This window comes from Cryptomeria japonica, chromosome 8, assembly GCF_030272615.1.
Source record: "Cryptomeria japonica chromosome 8, Sugi_1.0, whole genome shotgun sequence".
Taxonomy (NCBI): Eukaryota; Viridiplantae; Streptophyta; class Pinopsida; order Cupressales; family Cupressaceae; genus Cryptomeria; species Cryptomeria japonica.
Window position 1 is genome coordinate 372,595,508 of NC_081412.1, and position 21,166 is coordinate 372,616,673.

The following is a 21,166-nucleotide window of genomic DNA, read 5'->3' on the forward strand; positions in this document are numbered from 1 at the left end:
TCAACATATAAAGAGTTGTCGAGATATTAGTACCTAGAACTTGGATGTCTTTCCATTTGCCATCATGCTCAAATTTAATCAAACTATTGGGGACCTCTACTAGAATGATAAATAAAAAAGGAGATAGTGGGTCTTCTAGTCTGATTCTCTGATTTGACTTGAAGAAACCAATTGAGATCCCATTCATAAGGACTGAAAATTTTGCTCCTAAGAGACAAGAGTATATCCACACATTACAACAACCCCAATTTTTTTAAGTACTTGGATTAGAAAGCCCCAATCCACCCTATCTTATGCCTTCATCATGTCCAACTTAATAATGAAAGTTGGAAACTTATTGGCTTGAATAGATAGCAACATTTTGTGAGCAACTAAAGCTCCTTTGCAATTTGCCTACCTAGAACAAAACCTCCTTGTTCCTTTGAGATAATCTTGTTGAAGAGGGGAGGTAATCTTAAGTAAATTACTTCAGTAAAAATCTTGTAAATTGTATTACAAAGAGATATTGGTAAGAAATCTGCAAAGAAATTTGGACTCTTCATTTTTGGGATTATAGCAATTGAATTGTTTGAGAATGTTCCTTTGTTTCCTTGACTCCTCCAATGCATACAACAAATCAACACATATGAAGTCCCAATTGTTAAGGACAGATGCCAATTGTAAAGCTCTAAGTCAATAGATAATAAGATGAGAGGGGGGGGGGTGAATCATACAAACTTAATCTTCAATATATTCAACAGATTCAACCTTGGTAGCATATACTACAAAATATTGTAAAACATTTAAACTCATGAACATATAACATCACAACACATATAACACTAGATTTAACGTGGAAACCCAAATAGAGAAAAACCATTGTGGGATTTCAGACCCACTAAGAAATATACTCTTCTAGAGTATGCTCGGTTAAAAGAAAATCCTGTTAAAGATTACAAACACATTGCTAGATGGGACCCGGTTAAGGGATTTCCCTCAGATCTGTTAGGATCTTGCACTTTGTTAGAAGTGACCTTGTCAAAGGATTTCAAACACTCATTTAGAATGTTACCTTGCTAAAGGATTTACAAATAAGATTGTTAAGTCCACTCCGTTAAGAGATTTTATGTCACTTACAACATAAACAACAGTAATAAAATATATTTGCAACTTCACATCTGAAATGCTAAAGCAGATCCTATTTGCTCAAAACAATCTTGTCATAAGACTTATCTTGTCCCTTGTAGGGCTTGCTGGGCTCCTCAATTTGTTCTTCAATCAGATCTCCAAGCTTCTGTGCTTGGTAAACATTACTGTAGCATCAATGTGCTTACATTTGCTCACATACATTGTTCATCAATAATTCCTTATTTATAAACAATTCTAACCGCTTAATCTCCTTGATCACATTTCCCATGATCAATCTTAGCCATCAGATCTTCAAACTTGACCAGGTTCAATGCATCCTTCGATCTAAAAATGTTTTACCTTGCCTTGGGACTTGCATTCCTTTCTTGGAACTTGCACAAGGTTATTGCGGTTCAATCTGAGCTGTAGATCTTCTTGTCAATCTTCCATTGCCATAGATCCTTAACAAACTTCATGCACGACATACCAATCATTTAATCAACTCCAGCTCATCATTGTCCTTCAGTAAATAATGCTTGTATTCATCCAATGCGATCTGTTATAACTCGGTTGTTACTCGGTTAACACTGAACTTCACTCGATTGACATTCTGCCTTCTTTAACCGATATCGATAACCTTAGGGTTTACCAACTAGGTTCCTTAAGGTTTACCAACTAGGTTCTTTGCTCGGTGACATAGTACAGTATTAAACATCATATTTAGGATATCAAAACAATCAAAACAACATGATCTCATCATTGTCTAACTCGGTAATAGTTGCCCATTGAATAACTCATTTCTTCCCTTTATTATCACATTCTTTCTATGTCACTTTACCGACTTCTTAATTTTCATCAAAACATACTTCTTAAGATATGGCAACATCATACTGAATCAGAAAAACAATTTCTTGACATCAATGACAAAATAATATTATTAAGATAGCAATCATCCTTCTTCAGTTATATCAATAATTTTCAACAACCTTCTCAATATCCTTATTGAAATGCTAACAATCTTTCTTTCTACTGAAATGCCAACACCAACACTTTTGGAAGAAAATAGTTGTGAATCTATTTGGACCTGGAGCCCTGTCTAGTGGCAAAGAGAAGATTACTACTTTTAGTTCTTCCATTGAATATGGTTTAAGCAACTAAAAGGTGTCTTCTTGTGAAACCAGAGGAGGCATAACTGTTAAAAGTTCTTCCCTATTTTGGGTGATCTATTGATCTTGATGCATAGGTCTACTTGACAATTTTGAAAAGAAGTTACTGCCTCATTTTGGATGTCTTTTTCCTTATTAATTGTTTCCCCTAAGTTGTTGTCTTTGATTGAAAAAATGGAGATCATCTGCTTTTTAATTTTGATTGAGGCATGAAAGAACTTGGTATTTTGGTTGACTTCCTTCAACCAGAGCTCCCTAGATCATTGTCGCCAAAAAAACTCCTCCCTAACAAAGAGTTCTTCCAATCCATCTTATAATATTATTTGAAGATCATATGTGGCTACATTTAAGCCATGCAAAATAATAAAGTTGTTGATGTTAGATAGCTTAAATTGAACTTGCTCTTTTTCCACAAATTTTTTTAAGGAATATTCCATGATCTAATTTTTTCATTGATAAATTGTAACTGTATACAAAGTTGATACATTCTTGAACCTTGGACATAAGGGGCATTAACCCACCAATCCTTCAAAAGTGATAGAAAGTGCAAGTCCCTAAACCACATAGTTTCAAATTTGAAGGAGGATCTCTTACCCTTAAAGAATTTTTTTGTTGAAAGAGATAGCGAGATTGAAAAATGATATAAACCTAAGAGGAATAATTTTGAGGCTAGTTAAAAATCAAATAGTACCCAATTTGCTGATAATAAAAGTTCGTCTAAATGTTCTGCAATTTGTAAAAAATCCTTACATCTATTTGTCCAAGTGAACCTCCCATTACCTAGAACCATGTGCACAAGTGCATTATGTTGGATGAAGCCTAAGAAGTCTTCCATGGATTTGGGTGGAGGTAAAATCCTAAAAAAAATTCATCCAAAGACAAGACTACACTGAAGGCCCCAACTACTAGAACCTTTTCATCTACTAGTTGCACAATTATATCAAATAATGTATCTCATAACATCTTTTTAATCTACAGTGGATGATGGACCATAAACATTAATAAACCAAAAAAATAAGTGAAAATGAGCTACTTTGACAAGGATCTAGTTGTGTTGATGATCTATTTCTTCTATCTCTATTGATTTTGAGTTCCGAAATATTGCCAAACCTCTTGAGGTACCTTGGGCTCCTACGTAACCAAATTTTCATTTTGTCCAATTTTTTTGAAGTTGACATATTCATGTCATTTGATAACTTTGTCTCTTGGAGTAACACAATTTCTTCCCTGCAAGCGTCTATTTGACGCATGATGAAGGTAAATTTAGGGCATAAAAACACGCATTTCCCATATCCAATCATTGGGTAAATTTGTTATACAAAACACTAGTTTGATTAATGTCCATATGTGACCACATTCAACAACAAGCCAAAGAAATAGATGTCAACAATCTATAATTGTGAACAAAAATGTATAGAGAATTTCAAATCCATAATTTTTATCAAGGTGCAATGAAATAAATTTAGATTACTATGAACAAAGGAGCAACCACAAAGCCCCTATAGATATTCAACACAAATTTGGTGTACGAAGAGAAATATTCAAACTTTTTTCATTGGTGGATCACTAGATCTCCTTCTATGGATCTTGACCAAGAAGCTAACCATCTTGCTGATTTTTCCTTCCTCAAATGCCTCAGGAAGGCTTCCAACTTGCAATTTGTATTGAACTGGGTATGAACATTCTCGTAGGCTATACGCTCCATGATAAAGTGTCATTCTATCTCCACTACCCCTTTACTACAAAGTTTTCACATTTTTTCCCAAACTTCCTCAAGTATAGTCCATCTCCCCATCTCACAGCTAAGATGATGTGATCCAGTCCTCAACCATGCAATTAACAACCTTGATTTTCTAAAATAGTTTCTCCTAAATATGTTCTATCATCGTGCTTCCAAGATGGATTAAAATATTTGATGTAGTGAGCTTTCTTTCATCCAATTTGCTTTGTCCACATGAAAATTCTAATTTTTTTGCCACATACTTTTTCATTTCCTCGTTGGTGTTAGGACACTCATGCAAATAGATGTCCCACTTGCTCAACTGTTGTTTATTCTTCTTCATCCAAGTTTTCTTCCTTCAAAAATTCTTCCACAATTATTTTGGGTCGGTGCTAATTATCCATGTTTCAACCTTCTATAAATAGTTTAGCAACCAAGTTATTGCTTTTTCCTCCAATGGTAAGGTTCTTGTTTCAGCCAAAAGAACCTTGTAAAGGACCATGGTTTTGACTTTGAGACTAGTTCTAATTAGATGCTTTTGGATTCTTTGAACTTGTCTTCATCTATGATTTGATATCCTACTTCCCCGTACTTTATAGCCATAAAGGATAACTGGTGTGACCAGTAAACCAAAAATAGTTTTCTTAGTTTTCCAATTCCAAAGTTCAACTTTCTTTCATCTTTTTTGGAGTGAGTAAGAAGCTTTCCATCATCCCTATATCCTTTTTGTCTACAAGTCTCACAGCTAAGGTCCTAGTGAAAGTCAATCCCAAGATATTTGTAGTCTCTCACTATTTCCAATGGACTACTTTGAGAAACAAAGGTATCTCATTTCTCTTTCCTTTTTAATGAAAAAAAAAATAGTCTTGGTAGTGTTCACTTGCATCCCGGCCTATTGGCAAAAGAGCTCCAAGTCTTTGAAATGTTCTTAATCAAAAAGTTTTTGAAATTAAGATAAAATCGTCAGCATATAAAAGTAGATTCAACACATAACCTACCAACTAAATTACAACCCTCCCCCCCTCCCTCCCTTCTATTTTGCTCAACTATTGTTCCAGTTTGTCAATGTATAGAGAAAACAAGTGGGGCATAAAGGACACCCTTGTTTAACACCAATGTCATTGCTAAAACATTTCGACATCCCTAACTTGTTTTGATTTTAGCTTTGACCCACTCATAGAATCTAAACACTACAAGTATATATTCATCTGAAATAGTTGATTCCTACAATTTGTTCCAAAATTTGTCTCTAAACACTATATAAAGACTTTTTTTAAATCAATGAAGCAAGAGAAAGCTTCACCTTGTGTGTTTCATATTTTTCAATCAAATGTGTAAGGGTGATGCAATGACTGATGGTAGAGTGATCTAAGTCCAACCCGCCCTTTTGTTCTTTTTCCCTGATTTTCTACCCATCTACTAATTCTATACTCTATCATGTTGCCAAAAAGCTTTACAAGAAGAGGATTGGCCATAATAGTGTGGTAGTTAGATGAGTTATTGATATCTCCACTTTTATATAGAGGGATGAGGCAACAAACTAGGTGATAATATTCTCTCACCCACAACTACTATGTCCAAACCAAGTTGTTTTGTTTGTTCAAGGTGTCAAACAACACACCTACCAAGTTCTCAACTCACAAAACAAATTGTGTGACAAGATCCATAAAGGATTTGTATCTAACCCTCTACACTTCACCTTGACTCAACCCTTGTGTGAATGGTAGACAATCTTTCGGTACTAGTGGGATGGAAACCTATTGGATTTTGTCTATTGGTGGTCCAACCAACTCAAAACATCCATCAGATCTAACAGTCGAATGCGCTAGGGGGGTACTTGTCTCACAACTGTCCTATTTGTCTAGTAGCCCTACCGTTTGAGTTTTCCCCACACAAATTAATAAACTTCCAAAGGACAAGACAAACTAAGGGAAGATTCAAATACCCTTTATCAAGTTACACAATTCCCCAAAGTCTTATACTCTAACCCTAATTTTAAAGGTTTGTACCCTTACTATCCTTACAAACCCAATTAAGCCAATTAGGCGTAATTTACAAAGCAAGTACCCCTTGTATTAGTCCCCTAACTAAACCAACACTTCTGCAAGGTGGGGTAAGATGTCAAACCACCAAATCCAAGGTTTTGGGACTTGATCCCATCCCCTTTGCCTACTGCAAATGATTTTCACTTCTACAGTTCAAGCGGTCACATAGAGATGCCCGCCTAGGGTCAATTCAATCTCCTCGGGCTTGGAGCCTCCCTGCAAATGAACACCAAAATATTATGGTAAAATGTCCCCTCTAACATTTTCCCACAGGTTGTTTGGTCCTCTGGTGAAAATGTCAAATTAAGGGCAATTTTTTCAGTGAAACCCTGGGTGTTGGCAGGGTTTGTGACCAATCCGGATAGATTTTGATGGATCTCTACAACCCGATTGTATCAAGACCTCAAAATTGATTCAAATGAAAGGTAAGAGACTTCCCTAACTCATCCTATTGGCTTCAGGCATCCACCAATCCATACAGATCAGAAATTAATATCAAACACTTAGATTTTCAGGAAACTCCAAGTATGTTGTATTACTCCAAAACATCACCAACTTCAACAACAACCCTGGAATCGATCCAAGTGGGCCTATATAGCCTCCCTAATAGTTTCCAACCATTTTTCAAACTTTGGAACCATTGGAGGATTAGTTGCCCCTTATTACAACATTTTGTAATGACAACAAAAGTTGTCAACTTGCAACTTTCAAATTTGGCGACTCCAAGGTCTATTCGGCCTATTCCAAGGATTGATCTGATGTTTCTAAGACCAATATTTATTGCCTGACTCATTCCTAGACTCCTACTGACCCACATGGTCATTTGTCCATGGTAGCTTATAAAATGCAACCATGACAATGAATTACATCAATTGGGTCTTATTGACTCACAAACCTATCAACCTACAACATATGATGTCAATGTGACAAGGTCGTTACATTTTGACCTCATGGGTGATATTAGACTCTTTAAGCTTCATTTGTGTCTTTGGGTTCTCCTGCACCACACTCCGTCGAGAGGCCATCTTTAATGACACCATTGAACATTCTAGTGATGTGTGGGGCAAAATTATCAACTCCCCCAAATTTCACCTATAGCCCATCTGCATCTTGTGCTTTACCACTTGCTAAATTCTTTATTTCTTGTTGGATATCTTATATTGAGAAGAACTTCATTGATGTTCTAACTATGGGAGTAGAGTCTTTCTCTTTGGCCCCCTCATAAAGGAGTTGTACGCATTCTAACCATTTGGCATTTGTGAGGTTGTTTTTTATTTGTTTTCTCCTTTGTTGTAATTCCCTCCAAAAACCTTTACGATTGCTCTCTCCTTGCATTTACATAGCTTTCTTTTTTGTTTGCACCAATTTTTCATATTCTTGATCTCTTTTATTACCCTACTCTTTTTCAATGATGTTTTGACAACATTACACTCCTCGCCGTAACATGGGTTTGTTGAAAAGGTGTTTTCAGCCCCTTTGATGCAGAGCCAAGCAACAAACTAAATGATAATCTTCTCACCCACAACTACTATGTCCAAACCAAGTTGTTTTGTTTGTTCAAGGTGTCAAACAACACACCTACCAAGTTTTCAACTCACACAACAAATTGTGTGACAAGATCCATAAAGGATTTGTATCTAACCCTCTACCCTTCACCTTGACTCAACCCTTGTGTGAATGGTAGACAATCTTCTGGTACCGGTGGGATGGAAACCTATTGTATTTTGTCTATTGATGGTTAGACCAACTCAAAACATCCATCAGATCTAACGGTCAAATGCGCTAGGGGGGTACTTGTCTCACAACTGTCATATTTGTCTAGTAGCCCTACCGATTGAGTTTTCCCCACACAACTTAATAAACTTCTAAAGGACAAGACAAACTAAGGGCAGATTCAAATATCCTTTATCAGGTTACACAATTCCCCAAAGGCTTAGACTTTAACCTCAATTTTAAAGGTTTGTACCCTTACTGTCCTTACAGACCTAATTAAGCCAATTAGGCCTAATTTACAAAGCAAGTACCCCTTGTAGTCCCCTGACTAAACCAACACTTTTTCAAGGTGGGGTAAGATGCCAATCCACCAAATCCAAGGTTTCGGGACTTGATCCCATCTCCTTTGCCTATTGCAAGTGATTTTCACTTCTATAATTCAGGGGGTCACATAGAGATGCCCACCTAGGGTCAATTCAATATCCTCGAGCTTGGAGCCTCCCTGCAAACCAACACCAAAATCTTATGGTACAATGGCCCCTCTAACATTTTCCTACAGGTTGTTTGGTCCTCTAGTGAAAATGTTAGATTAAGGGCATTTTTTCAGTGAAACCCTAGGTGCTGGCAGGGTTTGTGACCAGTCCGAATAGATTTTGATGGATCTCTACAACCCGATTGTCTCAAGACCTCAAACTTGATTCAAATGAAATGTAAGAGACTTCCCTAACTTATCCAATTGGCTTCAGGCATCCAACTATCCATACAGATCAGAAATGAACATCAAACACACAGATTTTCAGGAAACTCCAAGTATGTTGTATATCTCCAAAACTCCAAATCATCACCAACTTCAACAACCCTAGAATCGATCCAAGTGGGCCTAATATAGCCTCCCTAACGGTTTGCAACCATTTTTCAAACTTTGGAACCATTGGAGGATTAGTTATCCCTTTTTACAACATTTTGTAATGACAACAAAAGTTGTCAACTTGCAACTTTCAAATTTGGCGATTCCAAGTTGTATTCGGCCTATTCCAAGGATTGGTCTGATGTTTTCTATGACCAATATTTATTGCTTGGCTCATGCCTAGACTCCTACTGACCCACATGGTCATTTGTCCATGGTGGATTATAAAATGCAACCATGACAATGTCTTACATCAATGGGGTCTTATTGACTCACAAACCTATCAACCTACTACATATGATGTCAATGTGACAAGGTCATTACATTTTCACCCCATGGGTGATATTAGACTCTTTAAAGCTTCATTTGTGTCTTTGGGTGCTCTTGCACCACCCTTTCTTGGGATGCAATCTTTTGCAAACACTTAAGGCCTTGTGGATTATCAGAATCAATAGGTTGTAAACATAACCACAAGCCCCATTGGTTACCTTGCCTCCTATGTAATTGGTTATTTCATGAAAATGTTGCCCAAGATAGCACTAAAGAGTCCTCGATTTCCTAATTCATGAGGAATTCACCTTTGGGAAGGATTTTTTTGCATGTAGCGTGCTTGCTTGTCATGTTGGCTATTTGAGACTATGCTAAGCTAACAAGTATAGGTCTATGATCAGATTTTAACTCTATAGGATAGTTCTTTATGTCAAATTCCAACAATTTAAGAATAAAACTCTATGAGTAGATTATAGAATCCACCACACTTTGACCATTGTATTTTTTGCAAGTGATATTGCTTAAATTTAGCCAACCTTTTATGCCATTGCAAATAACCATGCCATATAAGCTACAAAGTCCTAATAATTTTGCCCCAAAGTGTGGGACACTCTCATTACCTTCACTTTGCTCCAACCATAATAGATTGTTGTCTCCTTTTTCTTCACTATTCAATTGGACAAATTGATCATTAGTTGTCCTTGCATTGAAGTCACCTATTAAAATTATTTCCCCTAAGGTGTTGAACACATAAATCTTTTTTTAAATAAGCATATGGGTCTCCGTTGTCCAAACTCATAGATTTTTTAATTTTTCAATACAAAGTAGCAAGCAGCCAATCTAAAAGTTACCTCATTATCTATTATGTGTAGCCATATATATTGCTTATTTGGGTCCTCAACTTCTACAATTCCATTCTAACTTTTTTCTATTAGAACTATGACACCCCCATGACCTTTACCTATTTCACTCCTCTCGTTCCAAACTATTTTTTTCTTGTATCCTTCAAAATCGATGTTTGCAAAGATCATGTTTGTGTGTTTCCATAAGAATAATAATGGCATTCCCATTTTCTATGGACCTCAACTAAGATCCTCTTCTCCGTGGATAACTTCTGCAATTCCAACTTACTACATGTAAATACTCTCATGGGGCCCCTACTACATGTTTCTTGTTTGATAAACAATCACTGATTTGGGTTTTCCCATTCTTCATCCATGCCCACTTTCCTTCATTTCTCAATGCTTTCACTCTTTCTTTCCTTTGTTCTTTTTGCTAGGCAAAGGTCTCTATCTAGGTAAATGTGTGTGCCTCTAAGTAACCCTCTATTCTTTAAAATCACATATTGTCTATTTCTCATGATAACTCTTACATGTCTATCCCTTCGTCCATCTACTTTCTTTCCAACCCTATTTTAAAATGTCAATTCTCTCCTCCTCGCTATAATCTCTCGAACCTTTAGTTATGATGTTTGCACCTCTCTCAAACCTTTAAATATGATGTTTGCACCTTTACTTTGTTTGTCTTTTACTTCTCTTATTTGCATCTTGATTTGCTTTTCTATGATTTCCTTCTGCTCATTTGATAATCCACTTGTGACCGCAATTTGGCCTATTCTATCAGATCTCTTAACTGGTTTTCTTTTACTTCCATGTCACCTGATGCTGATTGAATCTCCTTTATCTGAATTGTTTCCTCTCCCTTCATCACTTTTGGCTTCTTATTTCCAACTGTTTTCAGTTGATCTGATACTTGTTTTAAAGCAACCAATTCTTCTTGTCCTTTGATGAAAGATTAGGTATTTTTATTTCCTCTAAGCATTGCTACATACAGTAGCATCATCGAAAGAAACAACTTATTGCATGCATTAATTCTTTAATATATAGAAGAGGTGGCCTCTTTTCTTCATACGATACATTGAAGGTATAAATTCCACCTATTCATTAGCTCAAAATCAAAGTTATGATGTTTTCATGCATCACTAAAAAATAATTAAGCATCAAGTGGATAATGTGCATTTCCCTGCCAAGCAGAAATGATTTGGCCGCTTGTCATTCCTTTATTTTCATGTCTCATCAATTCCATAACAATTGAAATGTGAATGGTGATATTAAAAAGCCCACGTTTTGAGGTCTTTGAAATTTTTTCTATTATTTAATCACTAAAAGACTTGCAAGGAATATTGAGCGAATTACTCAATTTAATATCTAAAACGAACCATGACAAAGATTAGAATATGAATTCTCAATAAGCATTTCATCTATTGCATCGATCAATGCTACCATGGGTGCTTTTGACAAGGAAAAGAATGTCTCTCAAAATTTACCCATCACAAGCACTGGTATTGGCATCAAACCAATTCTCATATACATTTTTGGTGGGATGATGAATCCTCTATTAGTCCAATGCTTATTTTTCTGAAAAAATACTGCTTACTATATTTAGCAGAGGCTCTGTTGTCAACGGCTTTGGCAAGTGACAGTCCATTCCTGCTTGAATACATCTCCTTTTCTCCTCGGCCATTGCATGAGCAGTCAGGGCAATAACTGGTATATGAAAACCATAGCGCTTCTCTTCTTCACGGATCGTACACGTTGCTTCATACCCATCCATTACGGGCATCTGCAATTGCACCAGACAATCAAATAAATACAGTAAAACTTCTAAAATATGGAACAGATAAAGGGAAAAAAAAGAGGATAAGCAGAGCTGTTAAACAAACTATATTAGAGGCAGGAATTTTATTTTTAAGTTATCATTTCACTCTTCTGTATGCACTCAAAAAAGCATTAAAGTCATTTCAGCAGTGTATGAGTGATCACATAGTAGGGCCATATTATTATGAATGAGAAAGTAACGCAATTGAATCTAGAAAACTCGGTTCAATGGTTGCCATGATAGAACAGCAATTTTGACTTCCAAACGGAAGATTGCCAGGCACCCATCATGTTAATTCCTGTACGAAATGAATTCTCATAGTTCTAATTGTTGGATATTCCATCATTTACCCATATGATCTGTTTGTTGTTGTAGTTTGTATTAAGTTGTTAGTCTATTTATATACTATTGATTATTTTGTTAGTAATTTGTTGAAACCATGAATGCATGGTTCTTCATCATATTTTCATGTATAACTATAAATACATGACTTCAAATGCAATATGTTCAATTCGAGTTATAAACTCTTAATATGGTATCAGAACTGCATTCTTTGGGATTGTCTTTTGCATTTCGCCATACCATCTGGGTGTGTGGTAGAGTTTTCGTGTGCGCTTATGATGAGGGAGTTCAGGCACACGTGTTATATGTCCTCAGTGCTGGGGGCCTTCATTCTGATATTGCATGTAAGGAGTCCTGTGAAGATTATTGATCCGCTAAATGTGGGGCCAATGCAGTTAATTGTTGTTGATTATCAGAGGTATCAATACAGACCTGAGTGTTAAAGGTTCAGAGAGGTGCATAAGACCCAAGAAGATACCAAGGAAGGAATTGAGGATTTAAGTCAGGCTGTTCTCACGTCTATATCGATCTGATATCGATCAGATTGGTGTCAGATTATTAGCTGATATTCTGATCTTGTAAAGAGATTAACTCTGCTAGATCGACTTAGAATGAGCTTCCTTCATAGTTGCTGGGATCATCCCACGCTGCCCATGAAATGATACCTTCTCTATGCCAAAAGTGTCAGCATCCCGTCCAAGGACATTCAAATTGCTTGAAGAATTCATGGTGAAAGAACGTATAACTCCCAAGTGATTATTTTGATCAATGCCAAATTTAACATCACTCTCCCAGTTGGGAATGTCATTGAATGCTGATATGGTATTGCTTTAATGGAGGCAAGTAGAAGAGAGGTGTTCTTGCACTGGGTATGGAATGTTGAGGTGAAGTGTTGCCATGCTGTCTAGACCAACTTATATTCGATTTTCTGGCCATAATGAGAATGGATGCATATATTTTGGGGATATTGAGGCAGATATTTGCAGCTCCTGTTAAGAAAATGTTTGGAATTGTCAAAGCATTCATTCTACTTCCTTGAATGCTAGTTGTCGACATATATATTGGAGAAAACATCTAGCATATGCCAATGCTTCTCCATTTTCTTTTCTTTTAGAACTCAGTTATAGTTTCAACCTTTTGTATGTATTGATTCCCTTATAGATGTCAAGGAGTTGTGGGCAACAAGGCTTGGGAAGGAATTTGTGATGAACCTCTATTCTGTTTAAATTCAAATAAGGGGAAATAGTCACCAAACTCTGAAGGAAATTTTTCACTCTGATTAGAGGTGTTTTTGGCATTAGTGCTCTCTTTCAGAAAGAATGGCACATGACTATGCACAATTATAATTCCTTTTTGCTTCCAAAATTCCTGAGGGCGTGAATCAGCAAAGAACGGTTTATTTCTACACACCCCATTTCCTTAATCAAATTACTGTTTGATATTTCCTTCCAATGTTTTTCTCAGCATGGACCTGATCAACCTTTATAAAATTTATGCCTAACATTTTATTCCGTGCTAAAGTAGAATGCCTGGCCTTGACTATAGTAAAAATGTGTTAGGCATGGATGTCTTGTATATATTCAAGATTAGTGATTCAAGGGGCACAATTATTAGGAATTTATTTGAGTATCATTTTTGGGCATCATTATAGGTTCTTCTACAACTGAGTTGCCCAATATTAATGATCATCGAAAGTTCTACAGTATTGAGGACACAAAATGAACACAAACTAGGAGCTATTCTATGTAAAAATTCTATCTAACCTGTCATAATCTTCCTTATGATTAGTAATCATCTTCTAAATGAAATTAATATTTCCAAGGCTTTCTACCTGTTTGAATACCCTCATTTTCCACATAGCCATATCTTGGAGGTTTCAGTACTGTCACAGCTGAATTTCATTTTATAAATACAGGTGCAATATGGTTTATCTTTGAAACATAAATTTGAGAAGAATGTAAGGAAATTTCAAATAAGGAAGCTTGCAATGGAGTTTGAAAGAACTACCTCACAGTCCATCAGAATAAGGTCAAAGACATAGGGTTGTGCAGGAGGATCAGATGATTCAAGTGGACACTGTTTTGATGGAAAAAAATCTTTATTGTCCTTGATTCTGTTATGAAGCATTTCAGAAACTATTTGCACAGCCTGTTCTCCATTATCAACACATTTGACAGTGGCACCTAACCGGGTAAGCATGGCTTGTGTAATTTGTTGTAAAACAGCATTGTCTTCTGCAACAAGTATATGCATGCCTTCCAGTAAATTCTTAGGTCTCAATTTGTTATCCTTCTGTCTTAGTTCTGACCACATTTTCTTTTGATCTTGCAAATTAAACAAACTAGATGTAGGCTGATCAAAGGATTTCCTTCTGAAATTTTCATCACCAGTTTCCATCTGTGGCAAAACATTTGATGCTTCAATTTCTGAAGCATGCTGCATTCTTTTTCCAGTAAGATCCTGCACAAGCTCCCAAACTGCATGCAAACGTGAGCTGTGAACCGGCTTATGTAATATCAAGTCACAAGGAACCAATCCTCTCTTCAAGTTCTCCAAGTCTTCACGGGGAGTGTTTGCACTACCTAACCACACAAACTTACAGCTAGGCATCTGTCCAACTCCAAACAAATTACTTATAATTACTAATATTTGTTCCAGAGGTCCTACAATCATGTTCATATCGACAACAACCAGTAGATGCACACTTACTCTATTCACTTTTGTCTGTTTAGATTCCTCAGTAGCTGGACCATACACATCTGGAGAAAGTTGCTTTACACCATAATCTGGGACTGTGTCACCTTGATGTCCTCCTAAGTTCATATCATTCACCCACCGATCACTAAACAAGCTCTTTGGGAAAACCAACTCAGAAATCTTGGAAGCCCTTGAACTGTGGAATAAAACCTCTTGTTTGAGATTTTCAAGTGTTGGGATAAAATCCCCCCATTGATTTACCATCAAAACCGATACACACCTGTGTTCCAGCCATTTCTTCAAAATCATTTTGCTTGCCTCTCCATTCATTGCAAGGACCGCATAGACATTTTCTTTGAGAGCAGGCCTTTTCCAGTGGCCTTCTAAAGTGCTGGATGTCGAAGAATATTTCCATCCTAGTTGCCATTCTTGAATGTCATATTTTCTACATGAATCACTTTTAGCACACATAGATACTCCATCAAACACATGCATACCTGATGACTGATTTTCTCCATTCTTGTTCTGACCTACAGTAACCTTAGCATTTCTGAAAAAGAGATTAAACCGAAAGCAAGTTCCCTTTTCCCCAGGTTCGCCTCTATCAACAATCTTAATATTTCCACCCATTAGATGCACCTGCCACACACAATAGGATTTAAAATCAACACTTCAAAAATAAATGATATTGTCAGAAAGTATTGAGGTCTACCTACCTGCACAACAATTATACACAAAATGGAAATGGAAAAGGACAGCTTGCTGCTTAACAAAATATGAAATTCAAATATACCAAAAACTTATCATGAGCATCTATGAAATTTCTTTTCAAAAGAAAAATAAAATGATACAAACACACAAAATAAAAATAAATCAAGTTAAAAAGTGAGGAAACAATGGTATGCATTACTTACCAAAGATCGAACAATGCCAAGACCCAGACCAGTGCCACCATGATTCATAGAAGTTAATCCATCAACTTGGTCAAAGTTCTCAAATACAGACTCGTGACTGTCTTTTGGAATACCCTTTCCTGTATCCTCTACCTCAAACTCGAACTCAACATATTTTAGATCATTTGGAACCTCAGAAAAGGCATCCAAATGTTTGTAAGCATTACCAACCTCAAAGATTCCTTTGGGCATACAACTCCAAAATGCCCTCAAACGTTGATCACTGTGGCCGTCATGAACTAAAGGCTTCCTAAGAGTAACTTGCTTAACCCAAGCACGTAATATCACATGGCCTTCAGATGTAAACTTTACACTGTTGCTTAGTAAATTACAGAGAATCTGCTTCAGTCGACCTGCATCACCTTTAATCCATGATACTCTCTCTACAGACTCATCACACAAATCCAATACAACTTCTACACCTTTGTCTAATGCCACAACAGAGAACATATCTACAACTTCTTCAAGGACCTGAACTATATTGAAGTCTGTTTCTTCAAGTTGCAGCTTCTCAGCCTCCATTTTACTCACATCCAAGATAGAGTTTAATATACCTGAAAAACAAGTATACACAAAAGAATAATTTATTATATATGGAGCACAAATCAATTCTAGTTTTTGAAAAAGACTACTTCCACAGCTTAAAAACTCCTGCAAGCCTAATCTTGAAGAAAAATCCACACAAAAATCTTGCTAACTTTGTAAATAAATTATGAGTTTATGGTGACAGACTTACTAAGCAAATTACTTGCACAAGAATTCATCTGCAAGAGGTTCATCTCTAATTCTGAACCTTCAGCAGCATCATAATGACAAAGACCAATGAGGCCAATGATAGCTGCAAGAGATGTTCGCAAGTCATGACTCATTCTTGCAAAAACAATACTTTTTTTGTTACTTTTTCTCTCTGCTTGTTCTGTTGCCTCAAGTTGTTGAATCAATGCTGTACAGAGATGCATTTCTCTGTTCCCAGCTTGTGTAAGAAAAAATGCAAAAACACAGCTTATGAAGAACATGCAAGCTGCCAAGATGATTAGCAAAATTAATGTTGTGTGGCCCTGTTCATTCATGTCACCCCAAATGCTTTTGCAGGGAATGATGACAACACATACCTAGACAAGCATTGACTTAGGAGTGAGAAATAATCAAAAGCATGAGATGGAACATATAATCATACAAAAAATGACCAATGTTTTAGTATCCTAATAAGGTAAAAATAAAACATCTTGGAGTGGAAAATAAATTATATTTGTAGAATATACACCAAAGTCTACATGTGATCCTTTCCAACAGATTTCTGAGATTACATCAAGTATAATTTTAATAACAATTTTAAAGAAACATATCTTCCCATTTTGTTTATGGAAATATTCAATTCATAACTTTTTCAGCAAAGAACAAAGTTCTATACCATGGTTGTTCCAGCAAGATGGATGGGTGTACTGTCCACTATGTATGATGCCCCTTGAATTATTGCATCAGAGGAACTGAAAGTTTCACTGCCCAATCTTGATAAATTCTTTAATTTATATTTTAGATGCAATGCTGCTCCTGCCACCACAAGATTGCCTGATTTTGTAGCTTCTAACAGTTTGGGTTTGTCTAGTTCACCTCCAACATGGAAAGCTGCTCCTGTTTGTGCAAGCAAATAGCCATCTTTTGTGGCTAAATACATATCACCACCAAGATTAAAATCTGTAATGAAATCCATTAAAATATTCATTCGCACTCCTAAAACTAATACTCCACTACAGAAGATGCATCTTTTATATAAGCCAGTGAAAGGAATAATAGTTCCTTAGATTGACCAAATGCCAAACCCCAAGTAGCAAATCCATTATTACTGTAGAGAGCATCTCTGAACCACGCTGAGCTCCAAAAAGAAAATGTGCCTGTTGGAATTGCTTCCTCCATTGGTAGCCCTGTAGTAGCACTAGCTTTTTGACTATACCACATATATCGTTGACTATAAGATGTGGGATTTCCCGTGTGTGTCATACTGATATCTGTATAAGTTCTGTTTGCATACAAGATCAATGTCTCATTAAAATTTGTGTAGTAAGAGATAAACAATCCATTTTTTCCCATGTAGAAAACTTGTTTTGTGTATGGAATAGTCGAATATTCTTGAAAAAGAGAGGTTTCACCTACAATAACAAGTAAATACCATTATTATTGGCTAGTCACAATCATGAAAAATTGTAACTCATTCCAAACTAAAATTACCCAACCCAAAGTATGTTGAAAATAAAGACAAGTTGCCTTTAATCAAAGACGATTCCAACAATTGAGCTAAATGGATTGTAGATTCACAATTTCCTTTGAAGACTGATGTAGTACATGCTTTAGCATGTGCAAGCAACTCACCACGAAGCGCATCAGAAACAATAGAAACTGAATGCTCTGCATGTTTTGATGCAAAGAACCATGTTATAATTGTCATTGTTGTGCCAACCGTGACAAGTAATACCTGCATCACTCCAAAGTACAAGACAATATCAAGTTGCTTTGACATAAAGGTCAGCATAAATATGTTGATCCACTCATCCATTTATGCAAGGGCATCAACCTGAATGTTTTTCTTAATATTTCAAAACTAGCAATCAGTGTACCATATATTCCTACAAAAGTATCCATTAGACTTGTACAGGTCAAGCTAGTATACGAGGTGTTATCGCAGATTTGCAAGGAGAAACTTTTGTTGGCCATACTCAACAGATTAGCATTCAAAAGAAAAAAATTATGAAGCTTATGGCTCTTGATACAAGACTTAAAACGGGTTCTTAAAAGTGGCATCTTCAGACTTACAATTGAATGACTCAAATGTTCTAATCCAAACAATCAACAATGCTCAGCTACCTGATTCTAATGTCCAGCAATACAATAACTCACAGACGAAACATCATTGGCATTTGGATAACATTGCTAATCAAGTACTATCCAACCTATACTTGATGAACAAGGTAAATCTCCAACAAAGAAGACAAGCTAGCAAACTATGCTTTAAAGCATAGGTGATTGTACTATTCACAACTATAAAGGCACTTGTATTCTACCTACTCCAGAAAAACATTTGTGGCCTTAGAGAAACAAAATTTCCTAATGTCAAAACGTTTTCCAAATTTTAGGGACATCAGTAGAACAGCAGGGGGATGGTAAATTATATATAGCTTTTCAATTGTACAATTAAACTTAAAACACTGACTTTGACCATTTAATTTTTCACTTAAACAAATGTTGAAATGAGGTTGTTAAGATCATAGTAGAAAAAATATTTCTTGGGAATAACTTGGTAAACCCAAAGATAAACTTGTTTTCAATTTATCAAATAGGAACCCAAAAAAATGCAGAAAAATTCAAAAATGAAGAGAAAAAACTCTTCTTCATTATTTAAAGCAAAATTAACTTAACAGAGAGAAAATGAAAAAGGAAATAAGAGTGTACACTGTGAATTTTAAAATATGGTGTTTTTTGTTGACTTTGAGATTACTGATTACACAGTTTGACTTCAAATTTTAAACCTGAAAATCGATTAAAAACTACAAATATAAAGTCAACCTACAAAGTAAAAGTGGAGCGAGCCATTGAGGCTAGTTGCTACCATGCAAAATAATTGTGTGCAAAATGAAAATTTGCAAACCTGCTTGATAATTGTGACAAGATGCATTTCTGTGAGGGAAAGTTGCATTTTGAACAAGAGGTTTAAGCTGCTTTAGCAAGATCAATAGGAGTAATACTACGGCAATACATTATAGACTAGATGAAATGAGTTATGTGGGAGGAAGGAGTAGAAGATAGGATGAAATGAACATTCATGGGGCAAGGTTTTTGAATGGGTATTCATTGGTTTGTGAGAGATATCATATATGTTGCAGTTGTGTTCATAAATCTATGCACATACTTTAAACAGTGTACAGAAATATAGAAGCATTGACAAACAGTTTATAGCATGGTCCAATCCATTGTAACACTGACTTTAAGTGGTGCATAAAACATGCAGATATCCATTATAAAGCATTTATGTTCAACAAACAAGTAGGAAGTTTGAAGAGCATATGCTTCAAAAACGTTGAGAAGAGAAAGAAGAATAGGAAGAAAAACGAGATAATGCAGTCACTGGCATAGCACCTATAGGAAACAATGTCCTAAGGAGCAATACAGAGGGAAATGATGTCATCATTGAATATAAATCAGAAACGAAAAACACCATACTCAGAGAATAGAATTTTTTGAGCTGAGTACTATTTTTCAATTATTGTAGGGTAAACTTGAGGAGGGGTATAGGTGGACACGTGGTACATATATGATCACTAGAATCAGATGAAAATTCTACAATTGAAAATCAGAGGGAGAATATCATAGAAAATCATGAACTTCAATCACCTAATTTCGAGAATGCTGAAAATCCTAACAACAAGAAAAGACCACTATGGGCAAGGAAGATGATTGAAGAAAATGATGTGGAACCCGATGAAATCTTCAAAGAGAACAAGAAAACAAGAAGTCAATCATGCTATGTTGCACTCATGACTAAACTCACAAAATCTGAACCATCAAATGTTGAAGAAGCCTTAACCTATCAAGCTTGGAAAGATGCAATGATTGAAGAATACCAATCTATCTTAATAAATGATGTCTGGGACATTGTACCTAGACCAAGAGACAAATCAGTTGTCTCATCAAGGTGGTTATTCAAAATCAAATATGCACCGGATGGTAGTATTGAAAAACACAAAGCCAGCTTCGTTGCCAGGGGGTTCTCTCAAAAAGCTGGAATTGGTTACGAAGAGACTTTTGCTCCAGTTGCCCAATATACTTTTGTAAGAACCATCATTGCCATTGCAGCTTCCAAAGGGTGGAAGATACACCAAATGGACGTGAAGACCGCTTTTTTGAATGGAGTTCTTGAGGAAAAAGTTCATATAGAACAACCTGAAGGCTTTGCTACACATGATAGAAATCTCTATGTGTGTAGACTAAAAAAGGCTCTCTACGGCCTTAAGCAAGCTCCCAGGGCATGGTACGGAAGGATAGATAGTTATCTATCCAAACTAGGATATTCCAAAAATGAAGCAAACTCCAACTTATACCTCAAAATATCGGATGGTGACATGTTAATACTTGTTCTTTATGTTGATGACTTATTGATAACAGGAGAAGATCACCTCATTGCAAAATGCAAACAAAATCTTGTGGTTGAATTCAATATGAAGGATCTAGGTCTACTACACTATTTTTTGGACCTAGAAGTATGGCAAAAAGAGAACTACATTTTCCTAAATCAAGGAAAATACACCACTGATATTCTGACTAGATTTGGTATGATAGATTGTAAGCCTCTATCTATCCCAATGGAAACAAATCTTCATAAGCTCAAAAGTGAAGCACTAGACTCAGAACCTACAGATCCTACATACTATAGGCAAATTATTGGATCTCTTATGTACCTGGTAAATACTCGCCCTGATATTTGTTACGCTACCAATGTGTTGAGTCAATTCATGTGTGAACCTAAGAAAATTCACCTAATGGCTGCTAAACATATTCTATACTTGCGTGGCACTATTGGACTTGGCCTGGAGTATAAA

General features: G+C 36.1%; 1 pseudogene; it reads right to left on the bottom strand.

Annotated features, from left to right (window-relative positions):
* Nucleotides 1-11,188: 11,188 nt before the first annotated feature.
* On the bottom strand, nucleotides 11,189-17,719 carry LOC131062645 (histidine kinase CKI1-like; annotated as a pseudogene).
* Between the last annotated feature and the right edge of the window lie 3,447 nt (nucleotides 17,720-21,166).